At 38.1% G+C, this 20,284-nt stretch overlaps 1 pseudogene; it reads right to left on the reverse strand.

Annotated features, from left to right (window-relative positions):
* Positions 1-17,327: 17,327 nt before the first annotated feature.
* On the reverse strand, positions 17,328-19,729 carry LOC127546556 (glycine--tRNA ligase-like; annotated as a pseudogene).
* Between the last annotated feature and the right edge of the window lie 555 nt (positions 19,730-20,284).

Genomic DNA, 20,284 nt, shown 5'->3' on the forward strand with positions numbered 1-20,284 from the left:
TCTTTTATCTGCGTTGCATGGATTTTGTATATACTATGTAAGCACACATTGTCTCCTTCAGTACAGTGTAAATTCCTTGAAGGCAAGAACTTTTGTCTTTGTATTTACCCTCAGTGGTATGTGCACAGCGTCTTGCACAAAGTCAGTGCTTAACAAATGCCTATTGATTGATTTATGGGGTCACAGGTCAGTAAATATTTGATAAATGCCTCCTAATGTGTGCATACCCACTGACACCTTACTAAAAGAACAAAAGAAAATTACTGATTAAATATGGGTGACTTGAGGCCACCCCCAAGATAACCTATCTGAGTGCCTAAGACTCACTATAGAAGGGAGGCCCTATAATAAAGAGCCAGCAAGATTCTCTTGCCACTTTTTTTGCTTGAATCTTTTTTGCTTAAATCTTTCTTTTGAAAAGGAAAGAATTCTCCTTCCCCTATGTCTGAATCATTAATCTTGGGACAAAATACAGGAGAAAAGCACATGGAAACTGCAAATGCTTGTTCACAAATTCCAAGAAGAGTTCCCAAGAACACATTTTCTCAACAAGAGAAATACAGCTGCTGGTAGAATGATGGAGAATTCCGGAGAAACACATGGGAATTAGGTATGGTTGCTTGTAGTTTTCTTGCAATGTAGTCCAAGGAAAGCTCTTCAGAGTGGATTATCACCAGAGAGGAAATAGGAACTCCTGAAGGGACACATAGAAGCTATGTGTGCTTGTACACATGGCCCACGAGGGAGTCCAAGGACACCATCATCTCTGAATCTTTTCCTCCTAGTTAGAGGAAGGACATTTCCCAGGAATATGAGCTCATAATATATAGCCTTCTATAGAGATAACTTGATAGCACAAACTTTGAGGTTGTCTTGAGAGTAACCCCAAGTCCAAGAATTCAAAGATCTGATCTTCTTGAAAGAGAAGAAGAATTCCTATGCCTCTTGGAGGCAAAAAAAGATTCTGTCTCCAGCAAGTGGGAAGTAATGAAGAATGTAAAGCTATGACAGGTGAGCAGAATATCTGTACATTGTGCTTCCACATCACCATGAGTTACTTAGACAAAGTACATGGCATTTCCGGGCATCCCAGAGTTTATTTATCACTTAGGGGTAAATCAAATCACAGGAGGTGCTATAAATCCTGGGGATGAGGAGGGGAAAGTTGTTCAACTCAATGAAGGATCCTGGAAAAGAAAGAGATTTTACTGGAGGGTCATGGTTTTGCCTCATTGGATGTCCCAAATGTAATTTCTTTCTACAACAGGGTATGGGGATGGTTTGTGTGCTACTGTATTTTCTATGTTTGTTTTTTTACCTTCTACATTTTCTGTGAGGGAGAAATTAAAAAAAGTTTTCTCTATCTGATATGTATGTTACCTTAAGAGTTTATATGAGAACTGGAGACTCGCATTTGTTAAAATCTAGATATGAGCTATTCGTAAATGGTACTAATAAATTTTCTCAAGTACATGGCAGATGGGGCTAATAGTGAGCCAAAGATTCTTCCGGGGAGGACTCCAATATCTGATCTAGTAGAATAGATGGGAGAGGAGCAGGGGATTGAGATTTACTATTAAGTAATCACTACTTAATTACTTAGTTAATATTAATATTATTTACAATAACCTTAAATAAGCTATTAAGATTTCAGGAAAATGTATTCATTGGCTATTTCCTAAGTTATAAAAACATCCATTTTTTGGGGAGGCAATTAGGTGGCTTGCCCATATTATCATACCTAATAAGCATCTGAAGCTGGATTCGAACCTGACTTTAGGGGCAGTGCTCTAATCCCTGTGGCTTCTACTTGCCCCTAGAAACAGATTTAGGGCTAGAAAAGATCATAAATATCAAGAAATCTCAAGTTCAACTTCCTTGTTTTCAGATGAGGAAACTAAGGCCCATAAAGGTATGTTGAGGGACCCATGACTAGTATGTGTCTAAGGAATGATTAAAATCCAGATTTCCCTGACTGAATCTGAAGCTAAATTTGTCCTTTAGGCAACACAGAGATCTAAGAAAATTCAGATTGCCCCCAAGGGCAATAGAAAAACTCAAGGTCATCAGTAAGCAAGTTTTGCATAGTAACAAAGTAGCAAATGCTCAAGAATTTTTAACACATTCTCAAGGCAGCATATAAAGGGGGCTGGACTTGGACCCTACTCTCTTCTACATCTATGATTCCATGACACATTTAGTGCTAAAAGAAACTGGGTTGCTCACATAGCAAGTATGAGAAATAACAGATGGATGGGCACCCCAAGTGCTAACTTTAACAGAACCAAATTAAGGATTTGAGATATTAGATAGATCTCCTATGAGGATTTCTGGAAAGAATCAGACAAGAATCCCATAGGGAGGGGTTGGGATCTATAACAGAAGAAGAGTACACACTCAGAAGAAATTATGAATTCATCAGTGCATAAGTATTTAGATGACAGCTGACAAAGAAGTCTCTAAAGTGACATCAAGAGATTTGGGTTTTTGGACTAAAACAAATGGAGAAAGAGAAGGTCACATAAATTCCAGAGCCAAGGCATTGGTCTAGAAAGGTAACTTCTTGAAGAAATGACTCTCCCTCTATTGTGAAGTGGAAATTATATTTGGGCATAATTGTTGTAGGAGGGGAACTATCAGCTCAAAAGAAAGGTTTGTGGTTGGTAAGGAGAGCTATGAGAATCACCTGGATGGAGCTTTGTTAATATGGCATAGAATAATGGTTGAGCAAGCACTCAGCAAGCAGATGGTAGAAAAGTTGAAGAGGGACACCATATTTTAATAAGAAGAGAATCATAAAGTTGGCTTGAGAGGAGGCAGGGGGAAACTACTGAGGGTCTTTCTCTTGCACAAAAGTAGCAGATGGGCCAGACTAAGGTGGTTGTCTGCCAGGAATAAGTCAGATGAATCAAAATTTGGAATGGGATTCCCATCCCAAGAAGAGATATAAACTCATTCTTCTTTATTTTTCAGCTAAGTTCAGTTAAAAATTGTACAGAGATAGGTCACCTTCTTGTTATCATTCCTTCAGAATTCAGTATCCTATAAGGTCTTGTGCAGATAGATTAAGAACTACTTTTTTTACCTAAATGAAAAATTTTGGACATAAAATCCTCCTTTACGAACTCACTGAAAGTATTCTCAATCTAGTTCCAGTAACAGTGAGGACAACAGGGGAATATGTACCTTATACTGTTGCCAAGTGATTCTGATCCCCTTAGCCAGGTCCCTGTAATTTGAAATCTTTTCATTCCAAGAAGCTTAGAATTGAGGAGTTTTGGAGTAGTGAAATCTATTTAAAATGTCAGGTCTTAAGTTTTTATCAATCAGTGTTTTATCTGAGCAGTTGTGGGCAGCAGATCAAGCTGTGATAATGATTTACTGGTTGAATTCTCTAAATTATTTTTGGATCTGTATGTGTACCATGAGGGTTTATGATCTGTAAATTCATGGAAAATAACAAGCAGAATTCTCATTTATAATTCTAGCCAAGGAGATGTCTTCTTAGGGATTAGTTCGTGCTAAACTCTTAAAGCCTACATGATGCATTACACGGTCTTCAATAATTTCTTGAATAATCTACATTGATCAGTCACAGAGCAGGCCTCATGACATTAGCCCTTCTCTGGTTTCTTATGGCAATAATATGGTCTTGAATTGCCATCCCAAACCTCTCTCTTTCCATGATGAAGTCCTCATTACAGCTATTAATTTGGTGCTTCTTTATAAATATATGTGGAACTTTGGATTCTGCTCTTTATCACTTCATAGACTCCATCCAGAGGTAAGCCATATTCAATTAGAATGAATAAACACAATGATGTATACCTGTTATCTGTCTGTCTTTATTGTTACATGGTAAAACCATGTCTTTTTTCCGAATAATTTTCTTAAGATTATTTTTGTAGATTTTTAAATTCACTTCTCAGAAATTCCAAGAATGATTATGAGTTCTTTTACCAGTTTTGGATGAGGAAGCTATGACTTATTATTTATCATTAATTAATATTGTTTGAACCTTATATTGTTTGCATCCAAAATGTCATCCTGACTTCTGTAACTCTCCAGGAATTCTGGAGGTGTTTTCAAGGAGCAGTTTTATCATTCTAGCTAGGGTGTTCCCCCAATCACTGATATTGCCAAAACCCAGTTGGTTGACATTTCAGGGCTTCTGCTGGGCTTTCACATCTTTTGTAACAGTCTCAGGCTCACAAAGCTGCAGTTGTACATAACCTGAGCTAGTGTTTCCTTATTTTACTGTTATCTCTCTGATGACCTCCCACCCCATGACAAGGGCTATGAGCTAGATTTTGAAAGAATTGTTATTATTATTACATTAACAAAAGTAACAGTCTAGTTTTCTTGCCTGTGGCCCCAGCACGCTTTCTGGAGAGCCTTTCAGATGGGCCTTGGTCTCAGTGGGGGAAGTGCAGGAGGCCAGCCACCAGGAGCCTGACAGAAGATGGAATGAATCTCTCTCCTTGGCTTGGAGAGCTTGAGCTCCTGCCTCCAGTCCTCTATCTTCTCTGGCTCTCAGTGAATCTGGCTCTGCTTCCCATCTTATATGCTCTCTTATCATTACATTATCATAGGTGTGAATCTTGTAGAACTATATTAAGTACTAAGTACTAAGTATCTGTCTTATCAATTCCACTGACTTAACAACTTATATGAATTCTTGTTTCAGAGTTCTGGCTCATAACAGATTCAGTACTAGACGTAAGAGACAAGAGACCTAAATTCAAATCCAGTCTCAGATATTTATTAGCTGTGTGATCTTAAACTAGTCATTGAAACTCAACTATAAAGTAGAGATAATAACAGCTCCTTCCATCCAGTGTTATTGTGAAGTTCAAATGAGATAACATTTGGGGTTTTTTTAAAGCTTTTTATTTTCAAAACATGTGTATAGATAATTTTCAAAATTCAAGCTTGCAAAACCATGTGTTGCAAATTTTCCCTCCCTTCCCCCACCTCCTTTCCTAGATAACAAGTAATCCAATATATATTAAACATGAGCAATTCTTCTATAAATATTTCCACAATTATCATGCTACAGAAGAAAAATCTGATTAAAAAGGGAAAAAATGAGAAAGAAAACAAAATGCAAGCAAACAACAAAAAAGTGAAAATACAATGTTGTGATCCACATTCAGTCCCCACAGTCTTCATCACAATACTATTGGAACTGGTCTGAATCACCTCATTATTGGGAAAAAAACCCACATGTATCAGAATTGATTATCATATAATCTTGCTGTTGCCATGTACAATGATCTCCTGATTCTAGTCCCTTCACTTAGCATCAGTTCATATAAGTCTGTCCAGATCTCTCTGAAATCATCCTGTGGATCATTTCTGATAGAACAATAATATTCCATAGCACTCATATACCATAATTTATTCAACCATTCTCCAACTGATGGACACCCTTTCTGTTTCCAGTTCCTTGCCACTACAAAAAGAGCTGCCACAAACATTTTTGCACATCTGGGTCCCTTTCCCTTCTTTATGATCTCTTTCAGATACAGGCCCAGTAGAGACACTGCTAGATCAAAGGGTGTGCACAATTTGATAATTCTTTGGGTATAGTTCCATACTGCTCTCCAGAATGGTTGGATCAGCTCACAATTCCACCAACAATGTATTAGTGTCCCAGTTTTTCCACATCCCCTCCAACATTCATCATTTTCTTTTTCTGTTATCTTAGCCAATCTGAGAAGTGTGTACTGTGTAGTGAGAGTGTTATCTCAGAATTGTCTTAATTTGCATTTTTCTGATCAATAGTGATTTAAAGTGGTTTTAATTTCTTCATCTGAAAATTGTCTGTCATATGCTTTAATCATTCATCAATTAGAGAATGGCTTGTATTCTTATAAATTTGGATCAATTCTCTATATATTTTAGAAATGAGACCTTTATCAGAATCCTTGGATGTAAAATTTTTCCCCCAATTTATTGCTTCCCTTCTAATTTTGTCTGCATTGGTCTGTTTGTACAAAAACTTTTAAACTTAATATAATCAAAATTATCCATTTTGCATTCCATAATATACTCTAGTTTTTTGTTTTTTGTTTTTTTTTTTTTTGGCCACAAATTCCTTCCTTGAGATAACATTTGTAAAGCACTTAGCACAATGCCTGGCAAAATAGTTGATACTTTATAAATGCTTGTTTCCTTCCTTCTTATCATTTTTTCCATGCTACACTTGATGAATTTAAGACAGAAATAGTTCTAAGACAGGTCATTCTCCTGCTATTTTTCTTTTATGCAAACTTTAGAGAGCTATTGCAAAGGTGGATAACATAATCACTATTTGTAACTGAACAAAAGTTTTGAGATATAAATTCATCTCCCCATGGGCTCATAACAACCCTCTTTGGCAAATTTCAGTAATCAACAGATTCATAGGAATGATGTGTACTTTATCCTGACTTCATATGGTTTTGATTTTTTCAACATTTTGAAAATCTTTTATTCTTGATAGACTGAAAATTATGAATATTTAGTATAGTACCACCTATTACAAATAAAGTTCTTACATTTCAGGGGGAAGGAATCAATTCTATGTTTGGGTAACGATGGGCAACAATTTAGTCTGTGATTGTGTTTTGGTTCCAGTAATTTACTGGTTCAATTCCCAAGGATTTAAAAGAGGATTTATATTTTGGTTTGGAAATTTTTATATGATAATTTATTATTTTTATTATAATTAATAATAATATATACTTTGTCTACAAAATCTCTGTGACAAAGTATAGTATTACCTATTACAAATAAAGTTCTTACACTTTAGAGGGAAGGAATCAATGCTGTTTGGATAATTATGGGCAACAGTTTAGTCTATGATTGTGTTCTGGTTCCAATAGTTTATTGATTCAATTCTCAAGGATCTAAAAGAGGGTTTATATTTTGGTTTGGGAATTTGTTATCTGATAATTTGTTCTTTTTATTATAATTAATAACAATATATACTTTGTCTACAAAATCTCTGTGATATAGATAGTACAAATATTATTATCCTCATATAAGAATTTAGGCAACAGAGGGCTACAGAAAAGATGTGACTTGCTTATATTTACACAGGTAAAACAAAGACAGGACTCTAATCAAGAACTTTTGATTCCATGTATAATATACCTTCTATCATACTATGGTAATTAATCTTCCTAATATTTAATTAAATTCAATAAATTGTATTAAGTATTTACTATTAGTGTTTGATACAGGTATAACCCACAACTATAAAATCCATTTATTCATCCTCCTCATTGGTAGAAACTGCTTAACTGATGTTCCGTCCTACATGAAGAGAGGAAAGAGATCCTGGTCCTCTGACTTTCAGTTTCAAAAGAATATATGCCAGATTCTCTTTAGACTTCTTAAGAGAGAGAAAGACACTAGGAAAAAAGTAATATATAAAGTGAATGAATGTTTTAATCATGTCCCTATCCCTAGCTTGTTATACTGAAGAGTTTGAAGAGTTTCTTTCTTGGGTAAGATCAGGAAATCAATCTTAGTTAATCTGAGTTATCTTTCTCCCTCTGAGAGAACTAATTTACTTAGCATTTTCTGGTATATTTTATTCTGTATAACTTCTTAAAAACATTTTTTAGTTATGTTTTGAGTTCAGACCTTTTCTCCCTCCTTTCCAATCTTACATTAGAGAAATCCACATATTTCCTTATATTAGTTCTTTCTCTGTAGGTAGATAGCATCTTCCTTAATAGGTCCTTTGTAGTTGATATAAATATACATATTACTCAGAATAGTTTAGTCATTCACAGTTATTCTTCAAACAACATTGCTATTACTGTATACAGGAAAAGGTTACAAATCAAACTAATTCTACTCAATTTCCTTTCTTGCCTCATAGAGTGTCTCCATGGAATTTTGAGTAGCAAGTGGGAGCAGAAAGGACTACTAAGTACCTGTGGGAAGTAAAAAACACAGGGAGAAAGTGTGAAATATTAGGCATTAGAGAAAATCCTAACAATTTTGCTAAAAGCTAGCCCCATTAGGGAAGAGACAAGAAAAGAAACTCCTAATTACTTAGTAAATATACCTTTTCTCTCTCTTAGTTCAATCCCTTTAGCTACTATTGCCCTCCCTCCTGAAACTAATTTTCATATTTTATATTAATTTTCTAAGTATATCCCCATCCTTAATAGAATATAAAATCCTTAAGGACAGCTATTATTTCAGTTTTGTCTTTGTATTTCCAAGGCCTAACACAGGGCCTATTATATAGTTGATATTTAATAAATGCTTATTGAATGAATGAATGTTTTCTCCTCTTTTCTTTTGTTTTCTTTTTTTCCCTGATCTCTCATCTCTTCAAATAAAAAGTCATAAGAGTTACATAATAGTTACCTCCCTCTTTCCAGAGCTAGACATCCTCTCTCCTCCCCTCAGAGAGCAGTAACATAAAGATGTCTAGCCAAAGACCCAAGAGATGTGAGTTTGAATCCCAATTCTACTAATAACTAGCTTATGACTTTAAACAAGACATTATCCCTTCACAACCTATAAAATAAGGATGATGGTCTAGTGATCTCTTAAAACTCTATTTCGGATCTAAAATTTTATACATTGTATTCCCAGGGACATCCTAGAGTCTCTGATGATCTCTAAATTGGAATGTATTCATTCCCTGGCTCTGGAGGATCAGCAGAAGTTCAGGAGCCACTGGAGTTTCCTCTGAGGCCTGGCCTCTCCTGCAGTTTTTTCTTGGTCTTTCCCTTCCTTCCTATGTCTAAATTGCCTGCATTGTAGATGCCAGAGCTCAGGAAACAATCCCCTGGCACCCAGATCTAGCAGACCTTTGCAATGGCCTCCCCTGAGAAAGATTCATTGCTTGAAATATTTAAAAACTGGCCTTGGGCTAAGATTGAGAGAACATACCAAAGGAAACAGATAGTCCTGGCCAAAGGGCCTGGCTGAGGAGGATCCTTATGTACATCCCCTGTGTGGTTTGCTGCCCTCTGCACTTGCAGACCAACAGCCATGCATGCGTGTGACTCCCCACGCCAGGGAGAGCTTGGTGTTCCCAGCTGTGCTGCATTCTCTCTGCCTCTGGCCAGCTAGGCTTTGCACGAGAAGTACATTAATGCAAGGGCTGTGCCAAGGATGTGGCCATTGTTGCTGTGGCCATAGGCCAAAAGTGTGTGAAGTGGGGAGAGAGGTGGCAGAAAGGGTGAGCCCGGTGGAAAACTGCTCTAGAGCTGGAAGCTTTGAAAAGCATTTCATGGATCTATTTAGGAACCTCAGTTACTCTTATGTTGTGAGGCAAAGGGGCTAGAATAAGAGTCAAGACTGCTTTGCTGTGTGACCATGGGCAGACCACTTTCCTCTGAGATTTCTTTTCCTTTCTGTAAAATGAGAAGGATTCAAATGAATGAATTCTATAATCCCTCTGAATTCAGACATATTAAGATCCTGTGATTAGTCAGCAGCTCAGATCAAAGTCTGTATATTAGAACTCAGTAACATTAGGGAGTGTTGGGGCTGGGAATAAGATAAGATTACACAGTCTCTGTTCTCCTTTGGGCTCCTATCTCCCTATGAGGCTTAGTCTCACAAATTCTTTGGATTTCAAGATCAAGGTCCAGAAAGATGCCCTCTGTGGGATAGGCCAAATGTCCACAGCTGGACCGGAATGATATCTCCCCCTTGGGATGTGAAAAGACTCAAGGTAGAGACCTTAACTACAGGTTATATGGAATGGTTAATGATCCTGTGAAGAAATGATTGTTCCTTTATAATTGGTGGGAATCTTAAGTATGCATAATATATATGGAGCCATAACTACTATGGGTACAGTGGGTCTAGATCCCTGTAGCTTCCTTCACATGAAGATACTCTGGGTCCCCAGCATCTAATGATCCTCCAATGATTGGCAGTGAATCAACCAGCCTTTCTTGTCTTGATCTATCCTATTATCTGCTCAGCATCCCCATCTGCTACCTTCTCCTCATGCTTGGGGTTGAAAGGATTAGGAACTATTAACCATGTCACTGAAGGCATAGATGACTTTCTGGAAGCAGAAGAGGGGTCACCTCTCTTCTTTATATGGTTGAATTGTGTTCTAGGAAACTATTCTACCTCAAATAAATTCATCTAGCTTCAAGAATTATTAATTATGACTCTGAATGCAAATGGCCATTTCCTTTTTTCTTTTTTAAAAATATATTTTATTTATTTCACTATTTCCCAACTACATTTAAAATATTTTAACAAACGTTTTTTTAAAATGTGTCCCCTCTACCCCCTCCTTGAGAAGTCAAGCAAGTCAATATCAGTTATCATATGAAGTCATAAAACACATTTTTCCATGTTAACCACATCATAAAAGAAAAAGCAATATCAATTATGCACATGAAATCATAAAACGCACTTTTCCATCTTAGCTATATCATAAAAGAAAAATAAAACAATTAAAATAAAGAAGTAAAGTGTACTTGATTCTGCATTCAGAGTTCATCAATTCTCTCTCTAGAGGTAGATGGGTCCTTTCGTTATGGGTCCTTTGGTATGGCTTTGTTTTATTGTCTTCACAAATGACTATTTCTTTAGCTAGCAGTTGTGAGTTCTGGCTTGGTCAATTAAACCTGAGGAAATAGGTGAAGTCTTGCAAACATGATGAACTTGAGACAGAGTGATACAGTTAAAAAGTCTTGGTTTTTAAGTAAGAAACCCTATGTCCAAGTCCTGCTCTTTTAATCTTCATATATAGCAAAGGAAGTGATCAGGAAATCAGAATAGATGGGTAAGCCCAAGCACAATCACAGAACTTTCTATAGAGGTAAAGAAGTAAAGAAGTTCAGCAAGAGATAATTAGAGAGATAGAGGGAATATACATGTCTAGGAGTTCAAAATGATGATGTTCAAGAGGGAGACTAACCAGAACAGGCAGGTCTAGGAATGTTAACAAGTAAAACAAGTGATTAGAAGGAGACTTCAGCTCAACAAACATTAATGAAGCTTCTACTGTATATAAGGCAATGGTTGCTCTGAAGATGATGTGTTTTTTCTTTTGCCTCTCTGCCAACAGTACCATCTTGGATGTCAAGAGAATCGGAAGAGATTGTTTCAGAATTTGTATTTGTTTCAAGAGAATAGGAAGAGATTGTTTCAGAATTTGTATTTGTTTCTAGCACCTAGCACATTGTCTGCACATACTAGGCATTTAATAAATGCTCATTCATTGACTGATGGACTCTTCGATACATGCATGTCTTGGTTATCTCCAAAAGCCATGTTTCTTGTATTCCAACTTCTTCCCACTGGAATTCTGATCCTGGGATCTTGGTTTCTGACTGGTGAACTTTCACCTTAAATTACACAATTCTGGGTCTACCATGCTATTACCCAAACATCTCTAAGCCATATCACTACATATCCTCTTTATGTACAGTTCCCTCCCCTCTCCCCCTTTTCAAGTCTTGCCTTTCAATAAGTGCTATCGCCTTCTGTGAGAACATAAGCACTTTGAGGGCATTTGGTTTTTCTTGCTTGCATTTTTATTCCCAGTGACAACAGGTAAAAGTACCTGGGGTATGATAAATGCTTAAGAGCTACTTTCTCATTCATTCATTCTGACAGGTCATTCCTTCTGATTCATGTTGCTTCAACTGTGGGCTTGAGGAGATTGGTACTAACTTCTCAATCTAGAAATCTGAGGAAGAAAGATGTGCCCATACCAAGTCCAATAGAGACAAGGAACTGAAATATTACAGAGAAAGACAGAGACAAAGACAGAGTTAGAAAGAAGGGGGGAGGGAGAACTCTTCTCAAGCAATGATGTTAAAGAAAATCCAGAGAAAGACTGTATCTGACTGGTGTATCATTTCCTGGCATCCTCCTGTTCATAAAAAGAAGAATTAGATTTAGTCTGCTAGTTTGTAGCTATAAAAGGTATAGAAAGGCTGATTTCCTCTTAGGCTAATAAACACTCTCATAATCATTAGCATTGTCCATGAATTCTATGAGCTATCTTTAATGGTGGTGAGCTTGTTATTTCTGAAGTCTTCAAGTGGAGGCTGGTTATCCATTCATTGAAGAGGATATAGAAAAGATAAAAGTCTCAAGCAGAACTGGATCTTATCACCTCTGAGGAATCTTCCAACTCCAAGATACTACGGTTCCCTCAGAGTCCCTTAATCCATCAGGCCAACTGTTCGCCTAGGACATATAAGGGACCAAAAGGGTTTCTGTCCACTATCTGAGCAAGGAGGTTCAATGACTCAGAATTGAGTTTGGAGTTAATGAACCTGGATTTATTCTCATTCTATAACTTACTTAAATGTGGCCCTTTGATAAGGAATTTAAGTGCTCTGGGCTTCAGAGCTATCTGTAAAAATAAAGAAGTTGAACCAAGTTATCTTTTTTTTGAAACAGAGAGAAGAGGAGAGAAAGAGAGACAAAGAGAGATACAGAGACAGAGACAGGGAGACAGAGACAGAGACAGAGAGAGGGTTATTAGGGCATCATTTCATCTCGATATTGAGTCATACAAAAACAAGACCAGAAACATTCAGCTTTTCTGAAAACCTGGGCTAAGGTCAATAGTCTGTATGCTTGCTAAAAACTCTTTTTTTTTTCTTCGATTCCTCACACACCAAAATGCTGCTTGGTGAAGCTTCTTGCTGTGGCTTGAACTCAAAACACTTTTAGAAATGGTTTTGTAAACTTAAAAAAATATATTATTGTGACCACAGATTAGGAAAGGTGATTTCCTTTATCATGCAATTTAGAAATACAAAAACCAAAGAGAAAAAAAAAGTGTCTACATAACTGTATGCTCACTTCAGCCACATATGGTTGACTGGTTTCCCAGGAACACCTCTTCAAGAGAAAGCCAAGAATACTATGGATGGGTGATAGAGTAATGACAATTTCTAAACAAGAGTCCCCTTCTACTCCACCCCAATCTCTATTCCAACTGGACAGTTCGCAAAAACAGTCTAAAGCTCCTGATCTCAGCTTTTCCAAATGAAGAAGATATTCTTTTGCAAAAGAATGAGAACAGTAGGCCTAACTATACCAGGCCTAAAACTGTATTATAAACCATAATCAAACCTTTGGTCAATAAAAACCATTTGGTACTGGCTAAGAAATACAGTAGTAGATCAGTGGTATATGTTAGGCTCACAATATATACTAGTCAATGATTACAGTAACCTACTGGTTGATAGACTCCAGCTTCTGGAATAAGAACTCACTATATGACAAAAATTGCTGAGAAAATTGGAAAACAGTATGACAGAAACTAGATATTGAACAATACCTAATACCCTATACCAAAACAAAGTAGAAATGGGTTCATGACTTAGACAAAAATAGCAATGCTATAAGCAAATCAGTAGAGCAAGGGATGAATTACCTGTAAGATGCCGAGAAAGGAGAAATTTATGGCCAAAGAAGAACCACACAAAAGCAGATTATTGAACAGCAGTGATTATCACCAAGAAGCAGATGCATCTAACAATGCATCCCCCCATGAAGATTCTTCACACATTTTTAAACAATTTTCATGCAAAATCCTATTGAAACTAGAGGAATGAAGGAATGTCTTCAGTCCCTTGGAATATTCTCTCACACAGGAACTTTAGCTAGAAAAGCCATAGTGCAGCTTGAATGCAGAACACGTTCCTTCCCAGGAAAAGCCCACCCCAAGCAGAATCAAGTGATAGGCATTGAATTCCTTGTTGCATTTAACTGAATGTAGATTGAACCATAGTATTTTCACCTTTTTTTGTTTACCTGCTTTTTCTTTCTCGTGGTTTTTCCCTTTTGGTCTGATTTTTCTTCTATAATGTGACAAATATGGAAATATGTTTAAAAGGATTGTACTTGTTTAACATATATCAGATTTTTTTGCTATCTTGGGAGGGGGAAAGTACACAAAATTTTACAAAAATGAATGGAAACCATTTTTATGTGTATTTAAAAATAAAATGCTATTGAAGGGAGAGAATGAAGATTGGGGAACTCTTTGGCAAATAATTTTAAATGATCTTTCCTCTAGTATAATTCTATTCACTTACTGGTTTAGGTTCTCAAGTTACTTTGTTTTTTCCAAAGCAAAGAAACTTATTCTGCCACCCTGAAAGAGCAAATTGAATTATGAATAGCAAAATGACAAATCTTAGGAAACACTAAGTTTATAGGTTGGTAAGGGGGAAAGTATGCATAGATCTATTTTAATTCTGTATTCCATAAAGATTTATAAAATTTCTTTCACAAAGATTGGAGAAGCTTCTGAGAATGTCTAACATCACACTAAGATGTTTAGGAAACACACAATTACTTAATGATGGAGAAAATGTTCAATATTCTTACTAGATTTAAGGTCCTGCCCCCCCCAAAAAACCAAAATAAAAACCTTATCTGTTTTGAAAACTTGACCCTTTGACCAGGGGTCCTCAAACTTTTAAAATAGGGGGCCAGTTCACTGTCCCTCAGACTGTTGTAGGGCTGGGCTATAGTAAAAACAAAAACTTTGTTTTGTGGGCCTTTAAATAAACTTCATAGCCCTGGGTGAGGGGGAAACCGTCCTCAGATGCCACATCTGGCCCATGGGCCGTAGTTTGAGGACCCCTACTACCTTAGTCAAGTCCTACCCAATACAGGCCAGGCTGTATCATGTTTCTGTCTGATCCAAGTCAGGTTGTGAAGAATAAAATCATTGTATTATCCTAATTTTTAAGTATGTTTCCTGAAACCAGGGGAAGGTTCTCAGCATGTGAGTAGTAAGAACTCTGGAAACATAAACAAGACACATCCCAGCTTCTGTTTAGCCTGACCTGTCATTGAATACATTCATACAAGTAACTTAAAAGGCAATTTGGAAAGTATCCAATAGCCCATAGAGCAAGTCGGAAAAAATGTGACTGCAAAATACAGATTTGGTCTGAATGACAAATGTGCAAGTTGGGGTAGGAAGTTACTTAACTCCCCTCCCCCTACTTCTCAGCTTACAATCAAGCCAATATTTAGTGGCCTGGTTCCAAACACAATGAGGCACACTCTAATTCCGTAAGTCATGTTGCACAGACATCTAACACTACTAGGCAGACCCTCCAGGTCCCTGCCTTCCAAAGTCACAAAGAAGGGGTGAGGGCAGAAAAGGCAGAACTGAAGTTTAGCAGTTGACTGAGATCAGGCCTGTTGCCATTGACTATGAAAAGTCAACAAGTGTCATTATGCTTCTCTCCCAAAGCAGCTGAGGCCAGAGTAGTTGACATTGTCTCCAATTGTGAGCCTGTGACAATCCCTAAACAAGCATTCCCTCTTTGCACACACACACACACACACACACACCATATACATACAGGTAGCAGAGATAGCCTGAGGCTCTATTCTCAGCTTTACCAAATGAAGACGGATCTCCCTTTAAAGCCTGTCTCCCAAAAGATATGGGTCAAGGGCAGCCCCACCAAATGAAAACTGAGACCTTTGGAGACCTCTTGCCTTACTACTGTGATTTAGTGCATGGCTCAAGAAACAATGGAGAGCTAAGTTCCCAAAACTATCAGAGCTGTCTTGTCAAAGAAGTTTCTATAGACTCAGGAGCTAAGATTATAAGCATTCACAAAACCATAATCACAGAACTTCAGAGCTTCAGAAGTGGGTCATCTAATTGCAACCTCTTATTTTACAGGGCAGAAAGACCAATAACCAAAGAAATCAGGGGAATGTCCTGAATGTTATACAATAGAAGAAATCAAAACAAGAAATAAATCCCTTAAACACAGAAACAAAACCCTTTGTTCTCCAGGAGTTAATGCCACAAAGAAGAATCATCTTTAGATGTCCCTTCGAGTAGATTCAAATGATAAAATCATGCAGGAAACTTTGGAGAAGATAAGACATAAGAAAGCTGGGCTAGAAATTATTGGACTGACAAAGAAAGAAAGTGGTAAAGCAGAAGGCCAGTCTCGTCTCTGACAGCTTGAAATGGGAGAACATCAGGTCAGGCAGCAGGAGATGAAGGGATGACTTCTGTTCATGCCCAGGCTACACAGATTAGGCTGGAAAAGAGAAATGTAAATTACACCAGGAATCTGGTGAGTGAGTCCAGCCTGGGATTGTGCTCATGCCTACCTCCCCACCTTGGTCACTGCCTAGTCACAACCATCCTGTCCTGGGGAAAGTGGGGCATCATTCTTCCTAGTCCTAGAAAAGGGACAGAACAACAATTTGGGCAAGAGAGTTTCTCTGAGATGGAAGTCTGGAAAGGCAGATAGGATCTTTGGGGAGAAAGGCAAGAATAAGGAATTTGTGCCCAGGTAGGCAGCTGTTGGAGGAGCCACACTGTTTGCCCAAAAGCTCAAAGATCTCTGTTAGAGAAACAACAGTTTTCCAATAATCTGGACAGTTTTTATAAATAAAGATGAGACATGCTCACATGAAGTTCTACATTTAACAAAATCTCCAAGTGTGATATTCTTCTTTAAAATGTAAAGTTCTCTGGGAGCAGGTTTCTTGGGGGCCTTCTGGGAGCAGCCTTCATTTCAGTTCAGTATAATAACCCCAAATGCAGCCAGGAGTTAAAGTTCAAAATCCTTTATTGTCTCCTTCAAAGTCTTATCTCCTTCATTTGGGGCTCGGCTAGTTTTCTGGAAGCCTTCTGGATCTTGCTGCTAGTCCTTTGCCTCTGCCAGCTTCTGTCTCTAGCTCCCTTCAAATGTCTCTGAATGCAAAGGTTTGTACTTCAGCCTCCAGCCAGCTCAAAGGTGGAAACTGGAATGAATCTGTCTCTGTCTCCAAGAGTGGGTTTGTCCTTTAGTGGACTTGTACTTCTTGACTTCTGAATCTCCTGGACTGAATACTGGATGAGGCTCCTAGCTTACATATGCTCTCTTAAAGGTGTGACTCTTGTAGAACTCTAATAAGTACTAAGTACATTAGTAAACTAGAGAACTGTTAAGTACCATGCTAAATTAGATAAGTGACTTAGCACCTCATAAGAATCCTAATATCCGAGTTTTTAAAATCAGGCACCAACTTGTCTCTCTACCTCCTATACCTTCCACTTTTGTTCCTATAACCAAAGGGAGACTTTTCTGATTGGGCCACACTGAATTCATGGACTTTGCAGGCAACTCCCAGAAGCAAGTCTAGATATGGGGAGCTAGAGAAATACAAGCAAATAAAGGCAGCCTCATTTGTTCACATTTTTAACTTTCATGATCATTTGCATCTGGGGGTAAGATTATAGTCCCCAATAAGTAGTAGTTACACTTTTATCCTATAACTACTATTAGATGGGGACTGTAGTTTTCTGCCCCTATGTACCCTCTGATAATAGTTTCCACATAGGCCTAAGATACAATGAACAAATAGTAAATTATTTTGGGAAGATCAGTGATCTCAGTGCAGATCTGGCACATTGAAATCCAATCTTTCAGCATAACCATGAAAGGAGTTTTCTTTATGGTATCAAAGTCAATGGTGATCCCAAACATGATCCCAAACATGACCCCAATCTTATCTGGATTGGCATAGCACTTCCCAAGGGAGTTGAAAGAGTCATCTACTTTGTGGGCTACCCCATTCCCAGTCAGAGCTTCCAACAACTCCTTGACAAATGCCACAAATTCTTGGTTCTGATTCAATGGGAGGACAATATTGGAATGGAGTGACTATGGCATCTCAAACACAGGATGTATGCTGAAATCCCATCCAGACCAAAGGAGGATTCAGTGACATTTTGAACAACTTCTTCAACATGAAATGTCTTCTGGAATCTTTACATGCTGACTCTGTCCTTTGTCAACTGGAATGTTTTCTTTTCGGTTTCAACTGTGAATTTCCCATTCTCAATATACAAATTCTCTATCTTTGTAATGGCACTCATCACAGGCATCTGAGAAATCTGCTACTAGCCTGGCATTCTTCTTATACACCTTGCCAATAACTGTATTGATTAATTCCAACAAAACCACATTAACAGTTCTGGGTTCCTTGAGCATTTTCTCTGTCACAAATAGGACTCTGATGATCATCGACACATCCAACAATTTCAATCCACCCACGGAACAGTGTAGACTTTGCATTCCAGCAGTCACAAGTGTAATGGGCCATCTAATTGTCCACATGTTATCAGAAGCAAAGCTTCTCTAGAGTTACCTCGGTGAGAAAGTGGTAGATTCTGCCAATGAAATACCTCAACACATACATTACATCTTGCTCCAACACGTCCCCAAGGCTCATCTTATGCAGAGACTGGCCACTGCCCTGGAATCTTGCTGAATACAAGCTGATGCTGAGGTCTGCCATGTGGTCAAACTTGGGGTAGTGCTTTTCACTGGGGTCAACAAAGTACTCAACCTCTGTCTTAGAGTATTCTTTGACTCTGCTCAGTCCTGATCTAGGGGATATCTTGAAAGATCTCATTCAGGAAGGGATTTCTAATCTAGGTAGTAGCAAAAGACAACTTTCCCTGTTTAAATTCCAAAAGATATTTGAAATTGAGGAAGACAACTCAGGCCATCTCTGGCCTCAGGTAATCAGGCATGTTCCCTGCAGGCCCAATGAAGGGCTTGAACATTAACTTGAATGATGTTGGAGGGGACAAAGCATTTCCAACCATGATAGACTTCAATGTTGTAATTCACAAAGATGTCTGCAAATTCTTCTTGTCCATAGTTGTCCAATTGGATCAATTCGCTTTTCATCTCAGATTTTTTTTCCCACAATCATTTCTTATCAGACATTAATTTCTGCAAGTGAACTGTCAAGAGATACTCAGCATGAAAACATTCTTCACTTTTCACATTTTCACCACAAAGTCAGCAAATTTGTCAATATCACCAGATGTCTGCACTCAGAGAAAGGACAGTGGGAACTCAAAGTGGACCACAACATAGCATTTTGTTGTTGTTGTTTGCTTGCATTTTGTTTTCTTTCTCTTTTTTTTCCTTTTTGATATGATTTTTCTTGGGTAGTATGATATTTGTGGAAATATGTATAGAAGAATTATATATGAGGCAGCTAGGTACAGTGGATAGAGCACCAGCCTTGAAGTCAGGAGGACCTGAGTTCAAATTTGGCTTTAGACACAACACTTTCTAGCTGTGTGACCCTGGCAAGTCACCTAACCCCAATTGCCACAGCAAAAAAAAAAAAATTGCACATGCTTAACATATATTAGATCACTTGCCATCTGGGGAAGGGGTGGGAAGAAGAGAGGAAAAAAAAATTAGAACACAAGGTTTTGTAGAGGTAAATGTTGAAAATTATCCATGTATATATTTTGAAAATAAAAAGCTTTAATTAAAAAAATTTTCAACATATGTCTTGAAAACAGGTTCTGAGGTGAGCATAATACAATCAATCTGCAGGATCTGCTCTTGAATAAAGTGCTACTTTCAGAGCTGGATGACATTATTCTTTAGGACATACCCCACAAGCCTCTTATCATACAAACTCTACCATAAATTACAGACTTGGCCATGAATGAATCTCCATTCAAAGGTATCTTCCATTTTAATTCAGTTAACAATATCATCTTTGGGCCTCAGGGCCAATTTCTTAGTCTCCAAAGCCCTCTTCTATATTTTGAGTTCATCTACAGCAGATATCTACTTGGATAACTTTATCTTCTTTCACTTTCTCACCAGATCCCCTATTGATGCATGGCCAGGTGGAGAGGGCTCAGTTTTACCTCAACCTGGGCCTGGGTTCCATCCATGCTGCATCCAGCACCAAAAGGCTGAGGAGGAGCAGGAGTAGCAAAGGCTGATGGGAGCAGGTCTGTAATTCAGGGATTGGGGAACAAGTCAGGGGATATACCTGCATGTAGGTATGAATCCAAAGGTGCAGCGGGGTTCAGAGTGGGGTAAGAAAGCATATGTCAGCAGGTCTGGTTGATTAATTAAGCACAGATGTATGGACCTGCCCTGCCCCACCTCTGCATGCCTCATAGGTTATCTCTTAATGTCCATTCTAACTCTTAAGTCGTATGCACTTTTATACTGGTACATCTAAAAGTATGTATTCTGAACTGTTAGACATATCCTGAAGATAAGAGTAAAGGACCTAATCCTTCACAAATGAGGAATTCCAGGAAACAGCCTCTCCCTTTCCCCAGCCCTTGGCAGGATAGAGTGGGCACTGAGTCACACTTCTCATCAGTGTGGGCCTGGTGCTCATGTGAACATCTTGTCTGGCCATTGGGAGAGAGTTAATTATAACCAGCTTCTTTGGTGGGGGAATTGATTAGTGGGGCCAGCCCCTATGAGGCCCAAGGCATGCAATGGCAGGATGTGTTGTATGG

The sequence above is a fragment of the Antechinus flavipes genome, chromosome 2 (assembly GCF_016432865.1).
Source record: "Antechinus flavipes isolate AdamAnt ecotype Samford, QLD, Australia chromosome 2, AdamAnt_v2, whole genome shotgun sequence".
NCBI lineage: Eukaryota > Metazoa > Chordata > Mammalia > Dasyuromorphia > Dasyuridae > Antechinus > Antechinus flavipes.